We start from the raw sequence: 22,976 nt of genomic DNA on the forward strand, positions 1-22,976 counted from the left end.
ATACATGCTCACATAGACATGTATACATAGGATATATAAATTCATATATTTATTTTGCTTATGCTCTTTCAACAAAAGGTCCATTTTTTCAATATTAGCCGATTCTATTATGGCTATTTTTAATATAAAGCGAATTATATAAAAGGGGGGCTTTTATATTTAAATTAGTTTAACTTAAATAATTTTTGAAAACCGCTAAAGCTTCTATTGGTTTTAGCAAAGGTATCAAATTTTGTATAAATCCTATGCTTATCTCAATGTCACTTCAATATTTTTATCGGGCATAATATAATTTAGCATGGGCAAGGGAAACACGACATATGTTTAATTTTTATTGAGATTGATTCAAAGTGAATGAATAAAACGGGAAATGAAAGCAACTCGACTCTTCTAGAAACTTCGGAAGGAAAGAAGGCCTTTTGCGTGACCTATTGCTTCTCCGGGAAGACATGGATTTTGGAGGCATGTTTTTTGTGTAGGGCTTGCTAGCATCTTTGGCGTGATCCTTCTTGGAAGGAAAAATCGGAGGAAATACAAGGAATTAGGGCGAAATTGTTTGGGAAAACCCTCTCATGTTATGTGACATATATAGTTTTCATTTGATAAAAAGAATACGATACTTCTTTGGGAAGAAGCCATACACATTTCTGGAGATTTGGAGTTATTTTCTGCAAATAAAATAGGAGCTCTGCATTGTGCAAGTGCAAAAGGGTTACAGAGCTAAGGCGCTGAGCAAGGAAGCCATAACCAGTCGCCTTTCCCTCATTATCCAGGTTATGTTGCAATTAAACCTGCGTAGTAGGGCTATGAGCTATTTTTTCTTTCTTTCTAAGCTGGAAAATAAGGAAAATAAGTAAAAGAAAAGCAACATAGATTCATACCGTTTATTCCTTACAGTATGACTGTGTTAATGATGAATCTGGAGAATTAAAATGAGTATACGTTTTTGTATTCTGCTAAACTAAGCTGTAAATGCATGAACAGTGTGTAATAAACAGAAATGCTGGGAATGAAAGATTTGTAAAATTCTTAAATGTTTGATACAACCAGTTATTTCAAACTGTGTTTGACTACATTGAAACCCTTATAATCTATGGGAAATGTATTCAAATTATAAATGCATCCAAGGGAATTTTGAAAAGGTTGAGTAGACTGCAATTTAGTGCAGCTGCAGCAGCATTCATAGGGGTTGAAAAATAAAAAATAAAAAATAAAAATCAAAACCCTTGACTGTTGGAACTATATGATGCATTGTGTTTATTGATTCAGTAAATAAGATGTACATAGAGAAAGTACAGTAAGGTTGGTTTAGATTCTTATTTCGAAAATGTGTAAGATAGGCATATATGCCTAACTATCTGAAACTACACGATACATATAGACGTATATGTATATGTGTGTGGGTTATAACCCAAAAACTTTGGAGAGCATAATTGGTTAAAGATATGCAGAATAATACCACTTAGAAATGAGGGTATGCATACCAAAGAAGACTTGTATTATGAAGATTTCACCTTCTTATTTTAAGTTGTCTCAGAATTATCCAAATCTGAAAAATATCACAGCAGTGAGGTTGATCCTTCAAATTGGGATTAACCTTCTCTAGCATGTGTTGAAAACTAAAACCCTAGTTTAGGAAAGAAAATGTGTAAGGGCATAACAGCAGTACCCATAATGCAGTTAGCATTTCATTTATAAAGAAAATACATTCAGTCATTGCAATGATAGCAGAGACATGTCATGCATGATGATCATTTAAAACTTAAGATTTTATGAGCAGTTGACGGCTCTTAAATTATTTACCTTTCCTAATCTAAGGAGTTAGTTGTATTCTCCAATACCTTATGCAATGATTTATGAGAAGGATAAAACAAAAACCTTATATGAAAATTAGTGTTGTTAACTAAAATCATTTAACACTATTATGAGACATGAGTCTCTATGTGAGTACAAATATGGTCAACTTTAAGTTAAAACTCACTTGTTTCTAGAACTATGCCCTAGAACCTTAAGTTGCAGCCAAGAAGGGTGGAACTTTGATTTCACATTTAAGTGTGATTGCAGCTATTTGAAAACCTTTGGGCCAAGGAGGTGCTCATACTAGAGCATCTGTCAAGATGGTTAATTTATCTTCAGTTTGGTAAGAAACAACAGGCAATATTAGTATTTCAGTACTCATTAATGCAGTTGAGCATAATAAATACTCCAGGTGCACTTAGACATTTAGTAAACTTACCGTAGTGCAAAAGGATTTGATAGACAAGGGAGCTTATAGTGCTACTTAATGCAAATAGTCACATGTATAGAAATACATAGCTTCACTGCTTCCTAATGCAGTTTGGCATTCATACAAAAATATATAGTTTCACTGGACGGTACAATAGCAGCACAAATGCTCATAATACATACAGAACATAGAAGCTAAGGCTGATGAGGGAGATAGCAGCCTGTTGTCTATCTCATCTTTTCCACACTAAGGTGAGTTTATCGGTTTAAACCATGCTACAATAAAACTAGAAGGGAACAATTTACATCTAAAATAAAATAAGGCCTTTAACCTCACGATGAAGTAGAGTACTGGCTAATTCAATCAATCATGCCAGACTATGGAGAACTATTGACTATTTGGTATTTCATGTAATATTCATGTGTGAAAAAGGGCATCATATGCAACTTAATGGCAGTAATAAAGGCCAAGTATGGGTTACTTCTCTTGTGTAAACAACATTGAGACTGTGTGAAATATGAACTATTCAATTGTTGTACTCGTGAGAGAGCAGGTTGCTAGATCAAGGGCACAAGTATAAATTCCATATTAAATTAATCTAGGGTTCTATCAAAGAAAGGTTACATTATAAGAGTATAAGTCATCTCGAGTTTGTTGATCAAAATGGGAAACTTGGGTCCAAGCATATATGACAGCCAATGAGCCTTATAGAGTTAGAATGCAGTTAGCTTAGAGACATACATAATAACTTGAACACCTTAAGGAATTCAAATTCGACCGAGTAATGTTATGAACAATAGCTACTTGAATTAGTGTCAACCAGTTCATTAATCCAGATACACGACCTAGTCAGAGGTCATGCTATTTAGGGGTAGCCTATGGTGTATGACCAACTAGGGATCTGTGTAGGATTATCCACCAGTTTAGATGGCATGAATTAGACTTTCTATTACCTCCCTGCGAAGGGTCGGACCAATCCAGTAGGATATGGCACCGAGAACTAGTAAGTCTGTGGTTGGGCGGAAAAGCACCCTGATGATACTTTCTCTCCTCATTGGTCTATTGATAAAGTTATGAAATTTCAAAATTGTGGCTTCTAGAAAAATGTATTTTTCTAAACCTCTCTTTTCATTTAAACTGAAATGGTAAAGTTACAATTGTATCTACTATTTTTTGCTTATAGCATAAAACTTTGTTTAATTCAAGTTTTCAGTTAAGATCTAATTTCATATCAATTATTTGACGTTAAAAAAAAAAAATAGTTTTTCCCTCCTTTTCTGCTACAAAGATGTAAAAGTTGTTATTTCAAATTTGCATATGTTGTTGCTTGTTACAATCCAAGATGCAATGAAACTTACTAAAAAATAGTAAGCCCTCAGAATTCGCTCAAATTTCATTGGTAGCTTCCTTGAAGGCTTCTCATTTCAATGCTTTGCTCAGATTTCTCATAACCCTAGGTTACTGACCTCATTTCTAAGTCTGAAGGGTAAAAACCCTAAAATAGACAATACATGCTTCCAGACTTAGCCAAATTTCCTCAAAACACTTGCAAACTTAGCCAAAATTTGCCAAAACACTTAGGGACCTGCGGAGATTCGAAGAAACTACTGCCAAACCACCAAAAGACAAAGTGGACAAAAATGTAGGGTGTCCCCGTTTGGAATGGGGTGATGTGTGATTAGGTCAGAACATGATGCTCAGAGAAAAATCTCCACAATGAAGGAAGATAACCATGAGTAATAAATAATCAATTAAGCCTTCAATAGCCCCCTTTTTATATGATTTTCCCCTCAAATGACTTTTACATTGAAATATTAATATTTCAATTTGAGTATAAGCCACCCCATTAAATATGTCGCCCATCATTAATATTTATTATCTTGGGCCTTCAACTAATTAAATCGCCTTTGTGAAAATTACCCCATTATCATTATCATCAAGTGGCCTCTTGATATTAATTAGATATGACTTAACATTAGTCTTATACTTAGCGCTTCACCATATTTAATTAAATAACTTTTATTCCCTCATTAATTCCTTGCTTTAGCCTTCAGAAATTATAAAGGAAAGCAAATATTATTTTAATATTAGGCTAGGCGGAAAGGGACATTACAATCCTCCCTTCTCGAGATTGTTGGTCCTCTAGCAATCGCAAATTGGGATGCTGCAGAATCTGTTCTCCTTCCCAAGTTGCATCCTCAACAAGTAAGTCTCTCCACCTGACCAGATATTAACAGATCACTATGTTCCTCAACTTTCTCTTCCTCATATGGAAAATACTGTCAGGAACTAGGGCCAAATTTCCTTCTTCGTCAAGAGGTGGTAGCTCTAGAGACAAAGCTGTATGCTGGCCCAATGCCTTCTTGAGGCATGAAACATGAAATACATTATGGATTTTGCTGCCCTCTGGAAGCTCCAATTCATATGCAACCTCTCCAATTCTCCTCAGTATCCGGTAGGGCCCATAGAAATGCGGCTTGAGTTTTTCCACAAAACTTTTCTTCAATGTAGACTGCCTTTATGGTTGTAGGTGCAAGAAAACTAAGTCCCCGATCTCAAATGACCTCTCAACTTGATGCTTGTCTGCATACATTTTTTGTTGATTCTAGGAATGTTGGAGGTTATCTTTAAGTGCCTTGAGAATGCCCTGACAACTTTGCATCATATCCTTAGCCCGAGGAACCTTCTTGTCATCAAAGGCCAACTCCAAAAATGATAGAGCATCATAAACTTTCTAAATCTTTCCTGTCAAAAATGTGTAATCAACTTGTTTACAAATTCCTCATAGAAATGTATCATGTCGTGATCCTGAGACACTAATCCATGGTGCCACCAATCATCAGCTACTTCCTCCATATGCATTGTTGCAAATTGTATAGCTTTATCCTCCTCCATTGGTTTGAGTGATGAGAATGTATCCAACTTATGCACCTTGGCTCTAGCACTTGTCTTATTGCTACCATCAAAAGTCGGTAAAAGAACCTTATTCAAAGCTTCCTTGTATTCCTTGGGTTGAGTGCCTTGTCTAGTTTGCCTTCTAGGCCCTCTATCTTGCCTTTCCAATCTGAATCTGGCCTTATCTTTTCGGTGATTCATGAACTGATTCAGATTAATTAATCCCCTGACTTGATCTAGAAGTGCCAATAATCATCATATGCAGCCATGACATCATCCATAATATGTGTCTCTTCTACCTCTTCCTTGGGTACCTCTTTCTCTTCATTTCTTCTTGGCAAGATTGTAGGACGAAGTGGCCGATCAAACCTTGTATTTGCTGTCCTAACAAAATTAGAGGCTGCTCCATCAGGATTTTCACAACCTATCTCGCTACCTTCACCGTCTTGATTTTGTGCCTGCGGCTGTTGGATCCTCAAATTACCGATTGCATTCAAAATTTGTTGTGATTGCATGAAGGTTTGCATCATCTGTTGTTGTTGTTGAACCAACTGACCCAATACATCCTGTATATTAGGCTGACCATTTCCACCTTCAGTTTTTTGTTTTGCCATGTTCAAGGGATCTTGTTCTTCTACTTCTTCCTGTTGTTCTGCTGTACACCTGGTATAATATCTGTGTGGACCAATCTCTCGAGGGTTCATAGAATCAATTCAAAGCTGCATGCAACTAGTTCCCACTAAGAAATATTAACTGATCCACATGCTGTCACCTCACAAGCTGGCAGGATTGTGGCTCTGATACCACTGAAATATCCTTTCCTCTGATTTTTAATGGAGTTTATGGTTTTGTCTTAAATGTATGTTTGAGATTTATGTCATGACATGAATATGCTTGTGCATGCAACAAAAAGAATTTGTAAGGAAGGATACAAAACTGAATTTTGCAAAGAAACTTAAACCTTCTCAAGTATTATTATCGAGATAGAGAAATCCAATGATTATTACAATATTTACACTGCTGAAAATAACCAAAAATTACAGAACATCACATACAGCTTACGCCCGTGTTTGCTTTCACCTTGAATCACCCATCAATATTGAAGACCACAAACTCAATAGGATCGACCTCCAAAGATTAATCCAGTGCATTGTAGAGGCTGTGATTCCCTTCTCAAGCTGCTTTCACCTTGAATCACCCATCAATATTGAAGACCACAAACTCAATAGGATCGACCTCCAAAGATTAATCCAGTGCATTGTAGAGGCTGTGATTCCCTTCTCAAGCAAATGTGTTACGGGCTGAATGTTGTAGCTACAGACTGCTACAACGAAGAGGCCCAATGCTGCGATCTTTGAATAAGATGCCTTTGATCTGCAATATATCGTACCTTCCAGCAATGTGTATGAAAATGATTGGTATCACCCTGCAAAAATATAAAACCCTGCAACTTGACAAACTGAACCTCGAAATCTGATTCTTTGATCCTCCAATCTGGACAATGAATTCTCCAATTTTGATGATCTGGGGCTATGTCCAAATCACCAGCCTCTAGAGGTGTCATCCTAGGGCATTTGCTTCAAGACTGCGATGCTGAGAGAAAAGTCTCCTCGATGAAGGAAGATAACCATGAGTAATCAATAATAAATTACGCCTTCAATATCTCCCTTTTATATGATTCTTCCCTCAAACGACTTTTACATTGAAATATTAATATTTCAATTTGAGTATAAGCCACCCCATTAAATATGCTGCCCATCATTAATTTATTATTTCGACTTGGGCCTTCAAATAATTAAATCGCTTGTGTGAAAATTGCCCCATTATCATTATCATTAGGTGGCCCCTTGATATTAATTAAATATGACTTAACATTAGTCTTTTACTTAGCGCTCCACCATATTTAATTAAATAACTTTTATTCCCTCATTAATTCCTTGCTTTAGCCTTCGGGAATAATAAAGGCTAGCAAATATTATTTTAATATCGGGCTAGGCGGAAAGGGACATTACACAAGAGGGCGCTTACAGAGTCAAGGAACTCCCTTAGGGCCTCCCCTCAATCTTGCAAGAGGGCATGTGTCTTCGGGAAGATGAGAATAGGTACACATACTATCTGAAATCCACCTTGCAAGAGAGGGCTTGAGGTGTAAGAGGAGGGTGGCAAGCAAGCTCATAAGTAGGTTGTCCTAGAGGGACCATTGCGGCCTAGGGCAAAGTGAGCACATACACAATCAAGTGACCCACCTTACAACCTCCCTCCAACTCCATAAGATGGCAATTGTTTTTAAGGAGATGAGTCATCATTGGGGTAAAAGCAAGCAAGAGGGCTCTGGTAGACATCCACTCTTGGGCTTAGTGTGGAAATGGCTTCGGGTGGACACATCATGTCTCTTCCTCCAAACCCTATTATGCTTGTATAACATTATTGATAGTGCTTATGTTATGACTACAAGATTCAAATCCAAGATGGCATTACTAAAGATATATTTACTTACTAAGATATAACCCTAACCCTAATTTATGAAATTATGATTTTAGGGCAAATTCTAGGGAAACTAGGAAAGGGGAGATTACACTGGGAAAGGTTTTTCCAAGTTCGCCATAAATAATGCCTACAAAATCTATAACATTCTAAGGTACTTCAGCACATGTTAAATAACAAACCACCTAAATTCACTCAGAAGTATGAAATTTTTTTGTAGAAGAATGACCTAGATAGAACAATGGAGCTCATAAGATTGCATATAGCCAATGACTTGTTATTTCACATTGCACAGCGCACTACACTTCAGTAAATATGGGGCAAATTTGATGAATTGTTTGGCAATATTAATGAGTTATGTGTTTTACAATTACAAGTAGATTTGACATCACTCTCTCCAAATCATTTTCCTCTTGAAGACTTTCTTGTGAAGTTGATATTGATATTATCATAGTTGAAAGGTTGTGGATGTGATGAAACTGATAAAGAATGCAACTTCTTAATTTTCTCTAAGTTGAAGGGCCCAATTCTAGAGTTTTCATCTACTTTCTATTCTACAATAAATGCCTTAGAGATTGAATTTTAAAATGCCCACCTTTGAGTTGTTTTGTGAGTCTTTTACTAGGGAAAAGGCCAAGCTAAGTCAATCGGATGCACTTTCTAGGTCTAAGAACCAAGCATTGATGACTCAATCATACAAGAGCAAAGGTAAGAATAAGAGGAAGCCCAAGATAGAATCTAATTCAAGTGGTGATCTTACCTTCGAACAGAAGTTGAAGAACTATGAGAAGCCTACACCTTCCTCCAATTCTTCTAAGTCTGATGGATCACCCTCCTATACTTCTAAGTTCGATAGGTCTACATTAAGACAAAGAAGAAGTCAAGTGATTATTTCTCTTTTTGTGGTGATCTTGGTCATGATGAATCCAAATGTTGCCAAAGATTAGAGGCTTTAGCTAAATTTATGCAGCAACATAAGATCCCCATCTCAAGCCCTCTTCCTAGGTAAATTTATGCAGCAACATAAGATCCCTATCTCAAGCCCTCTTCCACAAGGGGAAATCCCTTTCTGCATTGATCTCGCAAGGTTCATTTTTACATTACTGGACACTTAAGTCGGGTGCTTCTCACCATTTGACCCATTATCATGATCTACTTTGTTCATTTTCTGATATGGGTACTTCTCAAATTACAATGGGAGACTCTTCACAATTTTTGTTTGGGATTAGGTGTAGTATAGTTGGGCAATGGGTGCATCAATGATGTGCTCTTTGTTCCAAGATTTCTACTAGCCTACTTTTTATCTATTAGATTTATCATTCTGGTGAGAGAAAGAGAATGGAGTTTATACCAGATGATATAGCCATTTGTGAGCTACAGGAGCCTGAAATGATTGTTGCTACAAGGAGTGTTGGTCGTGGATTCCATTTGTATAAGTTTGACGGTTTTGAGTTTTCTTGAGGATCATCCCTCATTGCATATACTGATTCTTGGGGCAAGTCCTCACATGAATGATTTGGTCATTTGAATTGCAGGTCTCTCCAACAATTGGGCACATAGGATTTGGTGATTGGTCTTCCCATGATTTCCTACATTGAGGGAGTTTGTCGAGGTTGTGTACTTGACAAACATCGTTAGGAACCCTTTTTCAAGGGTAAGGCTTCTCATGCCAAGGCAACCCCAAGTTGACTCATAGTAATCTTATGTCATTTCTAACTCCATTTTCAAGGGCCAAGTATGTGTTCACCTTTATTGATAACTTCTTAGGACACACATCAATGTATCTTATTAGGTACTGGAAAGAGGTTTTTACCACTTATAGGACCTTCAAAGCATTTATGGAAAAGCAGTTATTTTTCTTTTTCTTTTTTTGACAAATATGTACAAGTAATTTTATTTTTTATTTTTTTGGTGGGGGGGTGGGGTGGGGGTAGCATGTGAACCAAGTATTTCAATGTTATTGCAATGAACATGGCATTCAACATCAGCACAATGTTCCTTACACTTCTCTAAAGAATGATGCGGCTGAGATAAAGAAAAGAACTTCACTGGAGATGGCCAATTGTATGATTTATTCTAGGTCAATGGCACCCATTTTTAGGCTAAAGCAGTCTGTAAGATACCGAAGGATTTTCAACTTTTCATTCAGAATATTTTCGTCAAACAGGTGTCTTGAAAGTGCAGAAGTTTGTTTTTCCAGATTTGTATGAGTGACATCAAATGTTTGATAAAAAAGTTTTCTTTGATCAGAATACTGATTGAACAACCAAGATTTATATTCGGCAAATAACTGAAATGACAAGTTCTTTATTAGCCAAAGAAAATTAAGAATTACAGGAACAGTAATGAAACAGGCTAACCTTCACTTCAAGTGCTGGAGATGGGTATTCTAATGTTCAGAGTACATATAACAGTCCATAAGACAATAGCTTCTCAGAATAAGCACAACCATGAGATGACTGCTAAATGAACCATTCAACCTGCACAATGATTGAGTTGACACCAAATTTTGCAGATAGTGAATCGATTCCAGATTCAAGGCATTGGGAAAATCATGCCACTACAACAGGAAGCGCTTCGAACTGCTATATATACCTCTTCTTGGCATTCCGGTATCATTACCAGGTTCACGGATGAAATCACGTGAATGGCCACGCACAGAAAGTGCTCAGACCAACACTAAAATGAAACCCATGCAATCCATGGAGGCTATCCACGCCAATCTGCTCAATATTATAAACTTCCGATGGAATAATATTCCCATATATTTTCTTGCGCCACCGTACAAGAAATAGAAGGGAATTATAGGATCATTACAATAATTTTCTTGGTAAAGTGTTGCAATATAAAACAATATCCTTTATGATGTTTTTAGCTTCTAGAGTAATATTAAAGACGTTAGACATTAGTTTAATTATTTGCACACTGATAATTTATTTGTTTCAAATTTTAGCTTATTTTCCAACAATATGAATATTGAAATATTTTATTCTGAGTATTACCAAAATGTTATCACTGAGTAGTGATATTTAAATTTTCAATGGTAATAATTTTATAATATTCTGAATATACAAATACTTTTATTATGCAAAACTTCCAACCTTACACACTAGTTGAAAAGCCTAAGTGGTGACTCCTCCAAGATCACCTAGGACAGATAGTTCCACTATTGAAAATGATGTTCTCAGGTTTTCAATCATAAGCTTGCAAATGTGAGAAACTCCTCACATATATTAATTTAAGAAATCATAAATCCCTTCCTTCATCCCCAAACCCAAGGTTCATTTTATAATATTATTTGGCAGTTCCTTGGATTAATCGAGTGACTTAAATTAATCTCAATTTCCTAAAATCACTTTATTTGTTAATTATTTAAATTACCTTTTAATTAGACTTTAGGCAATAATGTTAAATAATTAAATTAAATTCCCTTTTATTCATATAAATCTATGGAAAAATGGACATTACAACTTGTGCTAACTACATTTGGAATTATATGCCCCACAAGGAAATGTGAAATAGGACTCCCAAGGAGGCTTGGTCTCATGTCAAGCTTGACATATCCTTCCTTAAAGCATTTGGTAGTGAGGCTTGGACATTCATTTTAGATGGTAAGCATAAGTTTGTGGAGACGAATCAACCTTTGATTTTGTTGGCTATAGCGAGGATACAAAGGCTTACAGGGTGTCTAATCTTATCAATCAAGTTATCTTCTTTTAGTGAGATGCCCAATTTGATGAGCGTTACGCATAGATAAATAGATCATCAGCCACTTCATCTCTACCTCCTCTACCTTCTTCATCACTTGAGGAAACTTTGCTTTTTAAGGCTAATGATGATGATGGTCTTGAACCAGCGCCACCTAATGTGCAGTCTTTGCCTCATTGTGCTTGCATTACTCTTGAGGACGTTGGACCTTTAGTTGGAGATTCTATATATTCTCAAAGTACTTTTTCAAAGGTTTTCAAATGTTGCAAGTATCCCAAGTGGGATAGTGTTATAATCTAGGAGTATTCTTCTTTCATGAAAAATCACATGTTAGATCTTGAACCCTTTCCTAAGGGAATAAATTAATTTCAATCCAAGTGGGTGTACCACATTAAAAAAGTAACACATGAGACCATTGGTAAATACAAGGCACATCTTGTGGTTAATAATTTTTCACAAGTTGAGGGCATCGATTATTCTATGACATTTGCCCCTATTTGCAAGATGGATTCTATTCATTTTGTACCTTCTCTTGCTACATCATAAGGGTGGTCGATTTATCAAATGGGTGTGAACAAGGTCTTCTTGCATGCAATCTTCATGAGGAGATTTACATGGAGTAGCCTCTAAGTTTTGTTTAGGTATCTTCACTTTTTTGTGAGATTTGTTGTTCAATATATGGTCTCAAACAAGCCCCTTGAGCTTGGTATGAGAAGATGAATAGTTTCTTGATTGCTTCTAGTTTTTTTTGTATTGCCATTCTGATCCAATAGTGTACACTCAAAGACATGGAGAGAATCTTTTGATTTTTGTGATTATGTGTATGATTTAATTCTCATGGGTAGTTGAACCTCCATAATCCAAGTTGTCTACAAAGCATTGATAGTGCAGTTTGATATGATAGATGTTGGGCTTCCGCATTTCTTCCCTAGTCTTCTTCTTCTTAAATCTTCTATGAGAATTTTATTTTCTAAGATAAGCATTCCCTTCATTTGCCTTAAAGACTTAACATGGTTGAAAATTGTTTGTACGTGACACACAATCATCATGATATTTTCTTTGAAGTTGGACTTCACTCTCATTTATTTCAAGAGCCTTGTGAGTATCATTGGAAGGCAGCCAAATATATCCTGAGGCATATCTAAGGCACATCTCATTTTGAAATTCACTATATATTAAGAGATTCTCAAATTGTGGTCTTCTCTAAATCATATTAGGCTAGTGATTTTCATGATCGAAAGTCTAGTTTTTGGTTTTATTTACTACCTTGGTTCTAGTCTAATTGTATGCTCTTGCAAGAAGCAAACAACTATTGCATTATCGTCTATAAAGGCTAAGTATCAATGTGCAATGTTGGCTAGCTAAGAGGTTATTTGGCTTCAACAATTGATGACCAAGTATGGATTTCCTTCTGATGATGTCACTACTTTATTGTGATGATCACAATGCCATACACATTTCACACAACCCAATGATGCATCAACAAACTAAGCATATTGAGATTCACATGCACTTCATTTAACAACCCATCCAAGATGTTGTTCTCAATTTGAAGTATTTGCCTACTAAGGAGCAAGTTGTGGACATATTTACTAATCCATTGACATCAACTCATTTTCTTCACTTTCAATTGAAGCTTAAGACAAAGGAAGTTGTCCTTGAGAGTCATCTTGAGTCCTTCCTTCAATTGTACATTTATTTTCATATTCTCTCTTTTGGGAGGAGTATCTTCCTACAAGTTTCTCCTTTTCATGATTTGTGATAAATATTTTGTACATGGGTAGCTCTCATTAGGCCTTATTGTCAAGACCCATCTTTGAGATTTTTCCTTTTTTCTTTCTCCCCCCTAAGTTGCACTTAAGGGGTGTTGATGCGAACAAGGTACATTACCTAACCAGTTCCCTTTTAGGTCATTTTCACACCCAATCAATTGAGTTCACTTAGGGCATTTACTTTTAGTGCCTTAAATCATAAAATTATGACATGTTTAATAATCCTACATATCCCTTACCACAATATACAAGGATTGTTTTGTACATTATTCATCTTATATGCATCAGATCATTATAAGCATATAATATTTTTTGAAAATTCTAGCATTGCATGTTTGAGAATGCCAAATTCATGCTCTACTACTTTGAACCACATGAAGTATTTTTTTGTAACATTCTCATTTGACATGCCGCAATTTTGCCATAACCTTAGTTAATATTGCAATAATGTTCTATGAATTAAAAAATATCAAAGACTTTTAAGAATCTATGGTTTGAGCTAGTTTTGCATGTCCTCGAATTTATTGGGATCAACCTTAACACTTTCAACAAAGACAATATTGTTGAGATATTCCACCTCTATTGTACCAAAAGCACACTTTGAGTGCCTTGAACTAATTTTTGATAATAATTGCAAAGTATTGTCCAAGTGCATGAGATGTTCTTACCATGTCTTATTGCAAGCAAGAATGTCATAAAAAAATACCAATATGATTTCCAATGGAATGAAAAGAAAATGTAATCCATTTGACTCTAGAATGAGGATGGTGCATCTGTGAGGCAAAATGGCATCACCAAAAATTCATAAAGTTCTCATGGCTAGAAGAAGTTTACTCATACATATCATCATCCCTCGAGCAAATCATATGGTAGCCAAAGTGTAAATCAAGTTGAGAGAAGAAAAGAGCCCCATGCAACTCATCTAAAAAAATTATCGAAGACAAGGGCAAGGCACTTGTCCTTCATATTGAAATTAAAAAGTTCACGTTAGTCCACATAAAATCACCATAAATCTTCTTTCATGTGAACCAAGAGTATTGGGGAGGATTCCCTCAACTAAATAACCTTAATTTCAAGAAATTCTTGCACAATTTATCAATTTCATTTTTTTGGCATATAAGATTAGCAACATGTAAGTAAATGTTTGGTGGCTGACTACCTAGAATTAATTTGATTGCATATTTTTGTGAGAATTGAGGCAATAATCTTTGAGGTATTGCAAACAAATATGAATGTGCGTTGAAGAGTAAATGTAACTCCAAAGATCTCATTGGCTCATTTGTTTTTCTCATTTGTATAGCAAAAACTTGATCCCGTACTCAACAAGGCCCCTTTGTGATTAGCTTATTTATGACGTGAGTTATGAATGTGGGTAGGTCATGTTATCACACCTATTAGGTCATAGTGTTGACCATTAGTAAAGAACTAAATCTATAGTTTAGAAAAATCCATCAAGATGGATCTCTATGTACAAAGTCATTGAGCACCTCAAACTATGTCTCTTTTTCCTAATAAAGTGTGAACATGTCATATTGTAGAGTGTTATCCCACATTGAAATCTTGACATCTTGACATTTTATTTTACAAACAAACATGCCCACATTGGTAATCATTGCCACATAATAGTTGTAAGGTACATAAGAACTTGATTACTTGGCAACTCTAAGGTCAATGATGTTATGACTACTACCAAAATCAATAAGGATGGTTAAGCAATGCCCTTTGAGGTATCTCAGCACCTTCATTGTTTGGGGCATGGTGTTTCTAGCTAAGGAAAGCACAAAACTTTGAATGGTTGAATCACTACAAACCTATCTCTTCAATTTGTTCCTCAATTGGACTTTCTTCTAAAGCATACAATGTGTCAAATGAAGAAGATGCCTCCACATCTAGGAAATAAATTTTATTATGCCCCAAAACATTTTTCTTAGCACAATTGCGAAACAATCCCTCCAATCAACAAGCAGTCATTTCCTAATGTGTTAGGCACTTGAGCGGTGGTGGTTGGGTACCTAGATGTGTGAGGCAGTTGCCCTAATATCATGGTTGTCAAATTGTTAGTTGAGGGAAAACTTGTAGTGACTTTGAAAAAGCATTGGGTGGTAAATTTATCCTCTGCCAATTTATTGGCAGCCGACTCGAGAGTTTCAATCAATGTGATAAATCTAAACATTTTGAATCATATTCTTTCAAGCCACTAGAAAAATGACTTTTGAAGAAATTATCATCAAGCCCACTTGTCTGATTTGCTAACTTTTCAGCACATGTCCAATAATGATAAGCTGAATGAGTTTGTCTTAATTTAGTTTGAATAGCCAAAGTGTTCAAAGTGGAATGAAGCAATTGAGTAGTTTTAAGCCACGAGAATTGGACTAACTACAAAATGCTACTTGTTATGTATAATTAACGTGTAAGGTCATCACCATCAACTTTAAGAAAGTTCAATTTAGGTGTGTATAGAATCTTGTTGAGAGTTTGTTGCTTTGGGAAATTATTATTTCTAATGCGAAATGTTCCCATATTTGATTTTTCATTGGTGAAATCGTTGGTTCATGATGTCATATTTGACATTAAGGCCAACCAACTAATTGTCAAGATAGTTAACTCGATCTAACTTGTTCAACCTGGACAATTGTTGAACTACAATGGATTGTTACTATATATTTTTCACTTATTCGTCCAACCTTTCCAAAGAAAGGTCCCACAGATTGCACTATCTACAACCACCAACCATTTTGGTCACCTAGAGCTACTAAAGGGAATACCAAAAAATTATGTCAAACTGATTACTAAGACAAGATGGTGAACTTGGGGTAACTTGGAAATTGGTTGGAAATAATGCAGTCCTTACTTTTTTATATCACTATAACCCTATGTGTTGATTTTTTAAATAAAACTATTGAATTCCTCTATAATTGTGAGAATTTCACCTCAAACATTACAAACTGGCAAACTATATGGGAGTTGAACAACTGAGACACAACTTGCACAATTCCTTCAATCTAAATGCAAGCTCACTAATCCGTTGTATTATTATTGCTTGGATTTACCAACATCTAAACAAATATGCCCAAGGATGTTCACGACTAGGGTTTAAGCAATAAATTTCTAAGTTAAGTTGTCTTTGGTATGTAGACTCTCTAATATACCTTTCTCATTTAGTGTGCTTGATAAAAACAATAGTTGTCTAAAGGCATTCTAGAATTCCCTACACAAGATTCTGACCTAGACCATTACCATAGAAGAAAAAATCATCACTATTAAAGGATTTAAAAAAAAAAAAAATGGTTAATACCCCACTAATTTCACCATTTTTAATCACCAAGATCCTATAAGGGCAAGGTGAGAATATAAACTGGGTAGCTACAATAAGCCATTAAATAATTGCTAGTGGTGCACAAGGCAACCTTGAGCTAGCACTTATGAGGATCTTACCTACAAGTATTATCAAACAAAAGCAATAACATGCAAAAAAGAACGCATTGCTTGGAAAAAGGTATAAATATGTTTATAATGATGAAACTAGAACAAGTATTACATGTATCTTTAAGGGGGAAGCCTCCTTAAGAAAAAATATCTATTACAAAATGTGATTCTAGAAGATATTTTCATTTCAACATGAGTATTAAGACTCACAAAGAGTGACTTAAGAGGTATAACCAATATGGGATAAAACCACACACTTAATATGAACTCATCACATTATTATAATTTCATGTGATGTGTGTGAGATTAATCCATACAATGGAATATTAAACAAAACCCAAGCTATAATTATTATATTGTTTAGAAAAAATGAAATTTAGAACATAAGGATTCCTAGATAACATTGGCAGCAAATTTTAAACACCCCACATCTTTTTAGTTTCTATAAAATACCAAACCCGGAGGATAGACAAAAAGCCTAAAACAATAATAAATTGGTTATAACATAAAAAATGATAAGTACTTATTTATTAGTAAAATAACATCAATCAATTTAAGGATGCATTGAAGCAGCATGGACTTGAAAGTAATCGACATGTTGGCTGTGAAGAAACAAAGAGCCTAGAGCAAGGCAAGAATGACAATGTGGATAGAGAGAACTATTTTGAGAGAACCTCAATGCATTGAAAATATCCTAGGAAATACTGTGACTAGAGCCAATTTTATTCCTATCAGAAGAAGACAATCTCACATCATCTCCAATTACACCTATTACTGAAATTAATCTAGCAAAAAAATTAATCAACTCTATTTTTTTTAATCTTAGATCCTTTGTTATCAAAAAACTTGCAAATTAGTGACCAGTGAGAGAATTCAGAAAGATCCAAGCGAAAACACTTGAGGTGGTACACACCAAACCACTTTTATGCCTTGAGTCTTCAAAATACCATACTTGTTTGACAAAGATATAGATCAACCTCCTTAGTGTTCTTGGTTGTTGGATGGCACTCAATTATTCACACAATAATGGGGGTCAAATTTGACACATTAATATGTTTGCTCCAATCTAGATACATATATATAATCTTCCTCTAGAATATTTGGATGTCTTGGTCTTAACCAAGCTTCACAATTTACTCTTGAAAAACTTCAAGGATTGGATGAAAATGTCAAAGAGGAGGAATCTTGCATTTTTACCAGCATGTGTGCGAGCACAAATTTCTTTGAACCCCTTACAAATCCTATAGTATTGTTTTAGGTAGTGATAACTTCTAGGATTGGTACATTCAATTTCAATGGTAGAGGAAAAGTTCACACGGTGACTTGTTGAAGAATGGATTCACATTTCTTAAGGTGAACTCTCTAGACTCCGCCAAATTTTTCTCTATCTCTAAGTTTGAGAAGAAATTATGCCATCTCTCAATCAACCAATGATGAAAATTAGAGAGGAATAACACTCCACCCCACCTTGGAAGACATCTCTAATGAGCCATTGGAATCAATTGAAAGTCTACAAAAAGAGATTTCCATCCGCCTACCATTCCATGTTTAGAAATATTTAGGTGGTATTGTAGGGGAGAAAAGTGCAAAATATAACATCCCAAACTTCTCCAAAGATGCATAATTGGATGTATATCTAGAAAGATTTAATAAAAATGTGAAGGAATTTATCTCCAAGGATATCTTAAAGCTATCTCAAATTAAGACTAAAAACTCCAAGGCTATTTGTGGAAAAAAAATCAAAAGAGGAAGGAAATCTAGAAAACATATTTAAAAAAAAAAAGATTCTCTTGAGAAGTGTGAATGATTATACAGGATGATATATTTGAATCCTTTGTTTTCATTATCCTGAAACGTTTTATTTGAGACATTCTTTCTACTTGTTGTCTATGTCTTTTTTTTTCTAATCATAAAAGATTATGAACCGGGAATGTATGTATATGAATAAGATGAATTCTATCAAGTACCTTAATGTGGGGATAGAATAAATGGAAATATTTCAAAAAATTATGCACTTGTAAACCAAGATCTAATTGGAATTTATTTTAGTTTTTTTTTGCTAAAGTTATTAAAGAAACAAGTCGCTTGATTTTGGTGTTGCTTTTGTAGGGACCCCCCATATAGTGGTAAAGAAGATCGTGATGATGAACCATATAATGATTAGTATGACATAGAGAACTCTTTCATTGGTGATGAAGAACTAACATGTTTCAACATTATTATTGATATGCAATTTTTTGTTCTTTATTTCATTTTCCGCAATATAACTTTAATTGATGAAGAAGAATATTACTCCATATCAATAATGTTATATTATTATCTAAACTTGTTTAGAAAAGATCCATTCTCTTCTAGACATTATGAATAAGAGAAATATAAGAAGATGATTTTGAAGTTGATCAAGACTTTCAATCATATCAATTCGATTATCATTCTACTTGAACACTCAACTAAAAGAAGTGAACATAATGAGGAAGGAAATATTTTTTATCATGAAGGGGTCATCAAGTATTCACATCTTAAAGCCAAGACAACAACCTTGTTTAATTAGATTCAATAGGTTCAAGAGGTAGGCTTTGAAAGCACATATGTTAATACCAAAAGGAACGACCAATGTTGCTCTCTTCCCCTCCACTTTAGCCACCAAGTTTCCAAAAATGATAATATGTATCCCAAAAGATGCAATTCAAGGATTGCATTTGCATTAAGATTATCTACAAGTACGGAAATAGATGCACTATTAAAATTTCTAAATTGTTTTATATATGAACCTAAAACATGGGATGACTACATTTAACTTGTCTGTGCCATGTATAGAATAGAATTTACACTAAATTTCATTATATAAAAAAGATAAAATATTATGTTGTTACACCTCAGGTATAATTATTCTAATGTGGGATAGAAAAAGAAGAGTTGTGTTAAGGGAGGGCACAAAATTCTATAGAGACTAGAAGTTTGTTGCTAAAGCGATTAAAAAATTCCAAAAACTGAGGATGAGAAGGCGCAACTTGCCAAGAAAGACAACGTCTCTTCCTACCTCCCCCAGCAGGTAGTGTCTTTTTGGCAGAAAGTGTTTAAGGGTTTTGATGGGATTCCTTACTGTTGATGGTAGATTTACTAAAGTCTACAATTATCATTTTGCAATTCTCAATCATTTCCGTCATGGGGTTGAAATTTCTCTACCCTTTTATTTAGCTTCTTCCTTGAATGAGAGCTTGACTGACCACGCTAGAAAGCCCAAATCTTACCCCATAGCCCATTAGGGGCTTATTTTGCTCATTTACGAACACTCGAAGGAAAAAGCTAGGGTTAGCAAGGATGATTACCTGGTAACTAATGCACATGTTTCTGAGAGTTGTAATGATTCCGAGTCTGATGATGACCTGTCTAATGCCCCTACCCATAAAAAAGGGAGAGTTGACATTGATAATGTGGACACAGTGGTGAATTATGATTTGGAGGAGGAAAAGGGGAAGGACATTGAGACAAAAATGGAGAGTGAGAAGGAAGAGAACGTTGGAGAAGAGGAGGAAGGGAAAAAAGATGCCAATTCTGAAAACCCTGATTCTAACCCTACGGGTTCGGATAGCAGGAATGTCGCCTCGAACTCAATGGAGGAAGACAACCCTAAATCCGTGAGCACTGAGCAGGGTAGGGATTCGACGAATACTATTTTGAATACTGCCTGAAATTGCACACTGGAGTCTTTCAATCTCCAGAAGTGGGTTATTGACAACATAACAAGCATTTAGAGCAAACAGAGGGACTTGAAAAATACGATACACAATTTGATTAAGGAAACAAATCCGGGGAAAAAGAGTGAGGAGGTGGAAATCAGTGAAGCTGAGGATGAAATTGAGATGCAGGATTGGTCGGAAAAAGACCTGATAAAAGGGGATTTGAAACATCTGGAGGATGTTATTAGAATTGTAAAAGAAAAGACTGAGGCGGATAATGATAACATTATCACTCGGGTTGCTCAAACTGAGAAGGCTTTGAAAAGCTTCATGAACCACAGTCTTGAGGTCTTGAGAGTTTCTTCACAAAATATGAATGCCTTGGTGGATCACTTAGAGAGGAAAAATCAGGATAAGGATTTGGTAATCATTGAATATATACCGACCTCCAGCTCCACTCATCAAATCTCTAGGCGAAGGACCAGGTAGACCACCACTGATATGGAGACAAAAACGAAGGACATTCAGCTGAAACAAGAGAACAATGATATGAGAGAAGCTGCTAAGGCCATGATGCTTTTGGTTCAGAATGCTGAGGAGTCTATAAAAGTCTTCATTTGACTTGTAATGCTGGGTTTTGGACGCCAGTTTGGCGCTGGCTCTTTGTTGTCCTTTTGTTGCTGGTTTTTGTGCTGGTTTGTTGCAGCTGTTTTGTCATGGTCTTATCTTCTCTTGTTTCTTTGTTGTTCATCTATCGTAATGTAAACGGGTTTCGGGTCCCTTAAAACCTGATTTTCCTTAATCAAAAACAATGTAAGCAAACTATGGAATAAAAATAGAGGGAACACACTACGTCAATGAAATATGATTTGAATGCCAATGCTCATTGTTGGAATGCTCAAAATGGAATTAAACTCAGAGGCTACCCTATCATACTAGGAAGACCAAGGCTATAAACAAGAAGTTATTCTTGAAAGATTTAGATGATTTCTTGTTGAAGTAAAAACACTTACAATTTCAAATTTATTTTATACATGAACCTAAAACACGGGATGAATGCATTTAACTTGTATTTACCGCGTATATAATGGAATATACATTGAACCCCATTATAAAGATGGATAAAATATTATGTTATTACACCTCGGGTAGAATCTTTCTAATATGTAGAATAGGAAAATGGGAGTTTTGTTAACTTGTTAACAATGTAAACAAATATGGAAGAAAAATAGATGGTACACAATGCCTCAATAAAATATGATCTTAATATCAATACTCATTGTTGGGATGTTCAAAATGGAATTAATCTCATAGGCCACCGTATCATCTTAAGAATACCAAGGCTCGAAATAACAAGTTATTCTTAAAAGATTTTGAATTCATATGTAGTGACAAATGTTGGTTTGCATTTAATAATTAAGTCTTAAAGGAAAATCTTATTTCAATATTAAAGTGGTTAAACTAATAAAAGTTCAAAAAGCTTGAAATTTTTTTATGAGTTAATTTATATTTCCTTTCTATAGGTAATTTTTTATGAATGACTGAGCATCTTTTTTTAAGGCCGAGTCTTAATACAACTACAGTTTATTGAACCACATTGTAAATTTTCAATGAGATCATCTTTTCAACCAAGGAAAGATATTACTGAGTAGAAACTTACTAGCAAGCAAGCACAATCAATTAAAATAATTTGATTTAAATTTTAAATCAATAGTGCATTACATCGACTACTTGCATAAGTGCCTTTATATGCAAATGAATGTTATTTATTACACTAGTAAAAGTAAAAAAAAATGGAAAAATTCAATAACTTATTTATCTTTCCTTTGTATATGTAACTTTTTGTGAGTGACCAAGCATTTATTTTTAAGGGTGTGCCATTATGAAACTTGATTTTATTGAATCACATATGCAATTTTTCTATGAGAATATTTTCAACCAAGGAAACATGTTAGTGAGTAGAAACTTAGTGGCAATCAAGTATAGTCAATAAGAACCATTTGATTTAAAATTTACATCAATTGTGCAACGCCATTGACTACTTTCGCAAGAGCCTTTTACCTTTGAAAATAGGTATCTCACTACCTTTATCATAAATATGAATGCAAATGTGCATCATTTTAAAAGCCTTTAGAAGGTCATTGCTTGTAGGCAGAACATTAAAATAGGACTACCTTTCCCTCAATTTTTGTGAGATTATATTAAGTTCTACTAGGTTATGTTTTGTCATCAAACCACTACTCTTGTCTTGGGACGACCCTAAATTTGAAATTAAATTATTACATTTTAGACTATGCCACTTCAAACCCTAAATGCATGTAAGGTTGACCCATATCGACAAGTTTGACCCATATCAACAAGGTTGACCCATTTCAAATAAAAACTAATTATAATCACATTTTAAGTTTGTTTCAACATATTATAAAAAAAGACCATTAATATTTAAACAATTTTTGTGCCTTACACAATTAAATTCTTTGACCAAAAGATAACATCACAACACAATTCACAAAAATGTTGTAATTATATTATGAGTACGCCTACATATGATAGAGGTGGGGGTGGGACAATCACTAGAGAATTTGGGGTGGGGTTGGGTTGGTGCCTATAGTTGGTATGTGGTTCCTTCCCTATCCTATTCCTTAAAGAGTTTTCTCTACTATTTGCTATCCATGGTATATTAAGTATTTAGTTGCATACTTTAGTGCTTGGATTCAAGAGAACTAGCTCCATATAATAAAGAAGGAAAATAGGCAATGGGAATCGAACCAGTGGTATTTGCTC

At 35.0% G+C, this 22,976-nt stretch overlaps 1 protein-coding gene across 1 annotated transcript in view; it reads left to right on the forward strand.

Moving 5' to 3' along the window:
• Positions 1–327: 327 nt before the first annotated feature.
• LOC131066681 (tubulin-folding cofactor A) overlaps positions 328–22,976 on the forward strand; it is a 38,729-nt gene continuing 16,080 nt past the window's right edge. The window contains exon 1 of the mRNA XM_058001509.2: positions 328–773. The gene's annotated coding sequence lies outside the window, so the exon portion shown is untranslated. The remainder of the gene's footprint in view (positions 774–22,976) is intronic.

Source organism: Cryptomeria japonica, chromosome 3, assembly GCF_030272615.1.
Source record: "Cryptomeria japonica chromosome 3, Sugi_1.0, whole genome shotgun sequence".
In the NCBI taxonomy this organism is placed as follows: domain Eukaryota; kingdom Viridiplantae; phylum Streptophyta; class Pinopsida; order Cupressales; family Cupressaceae; genus Cryptomeria; species Cryptomeria japonica.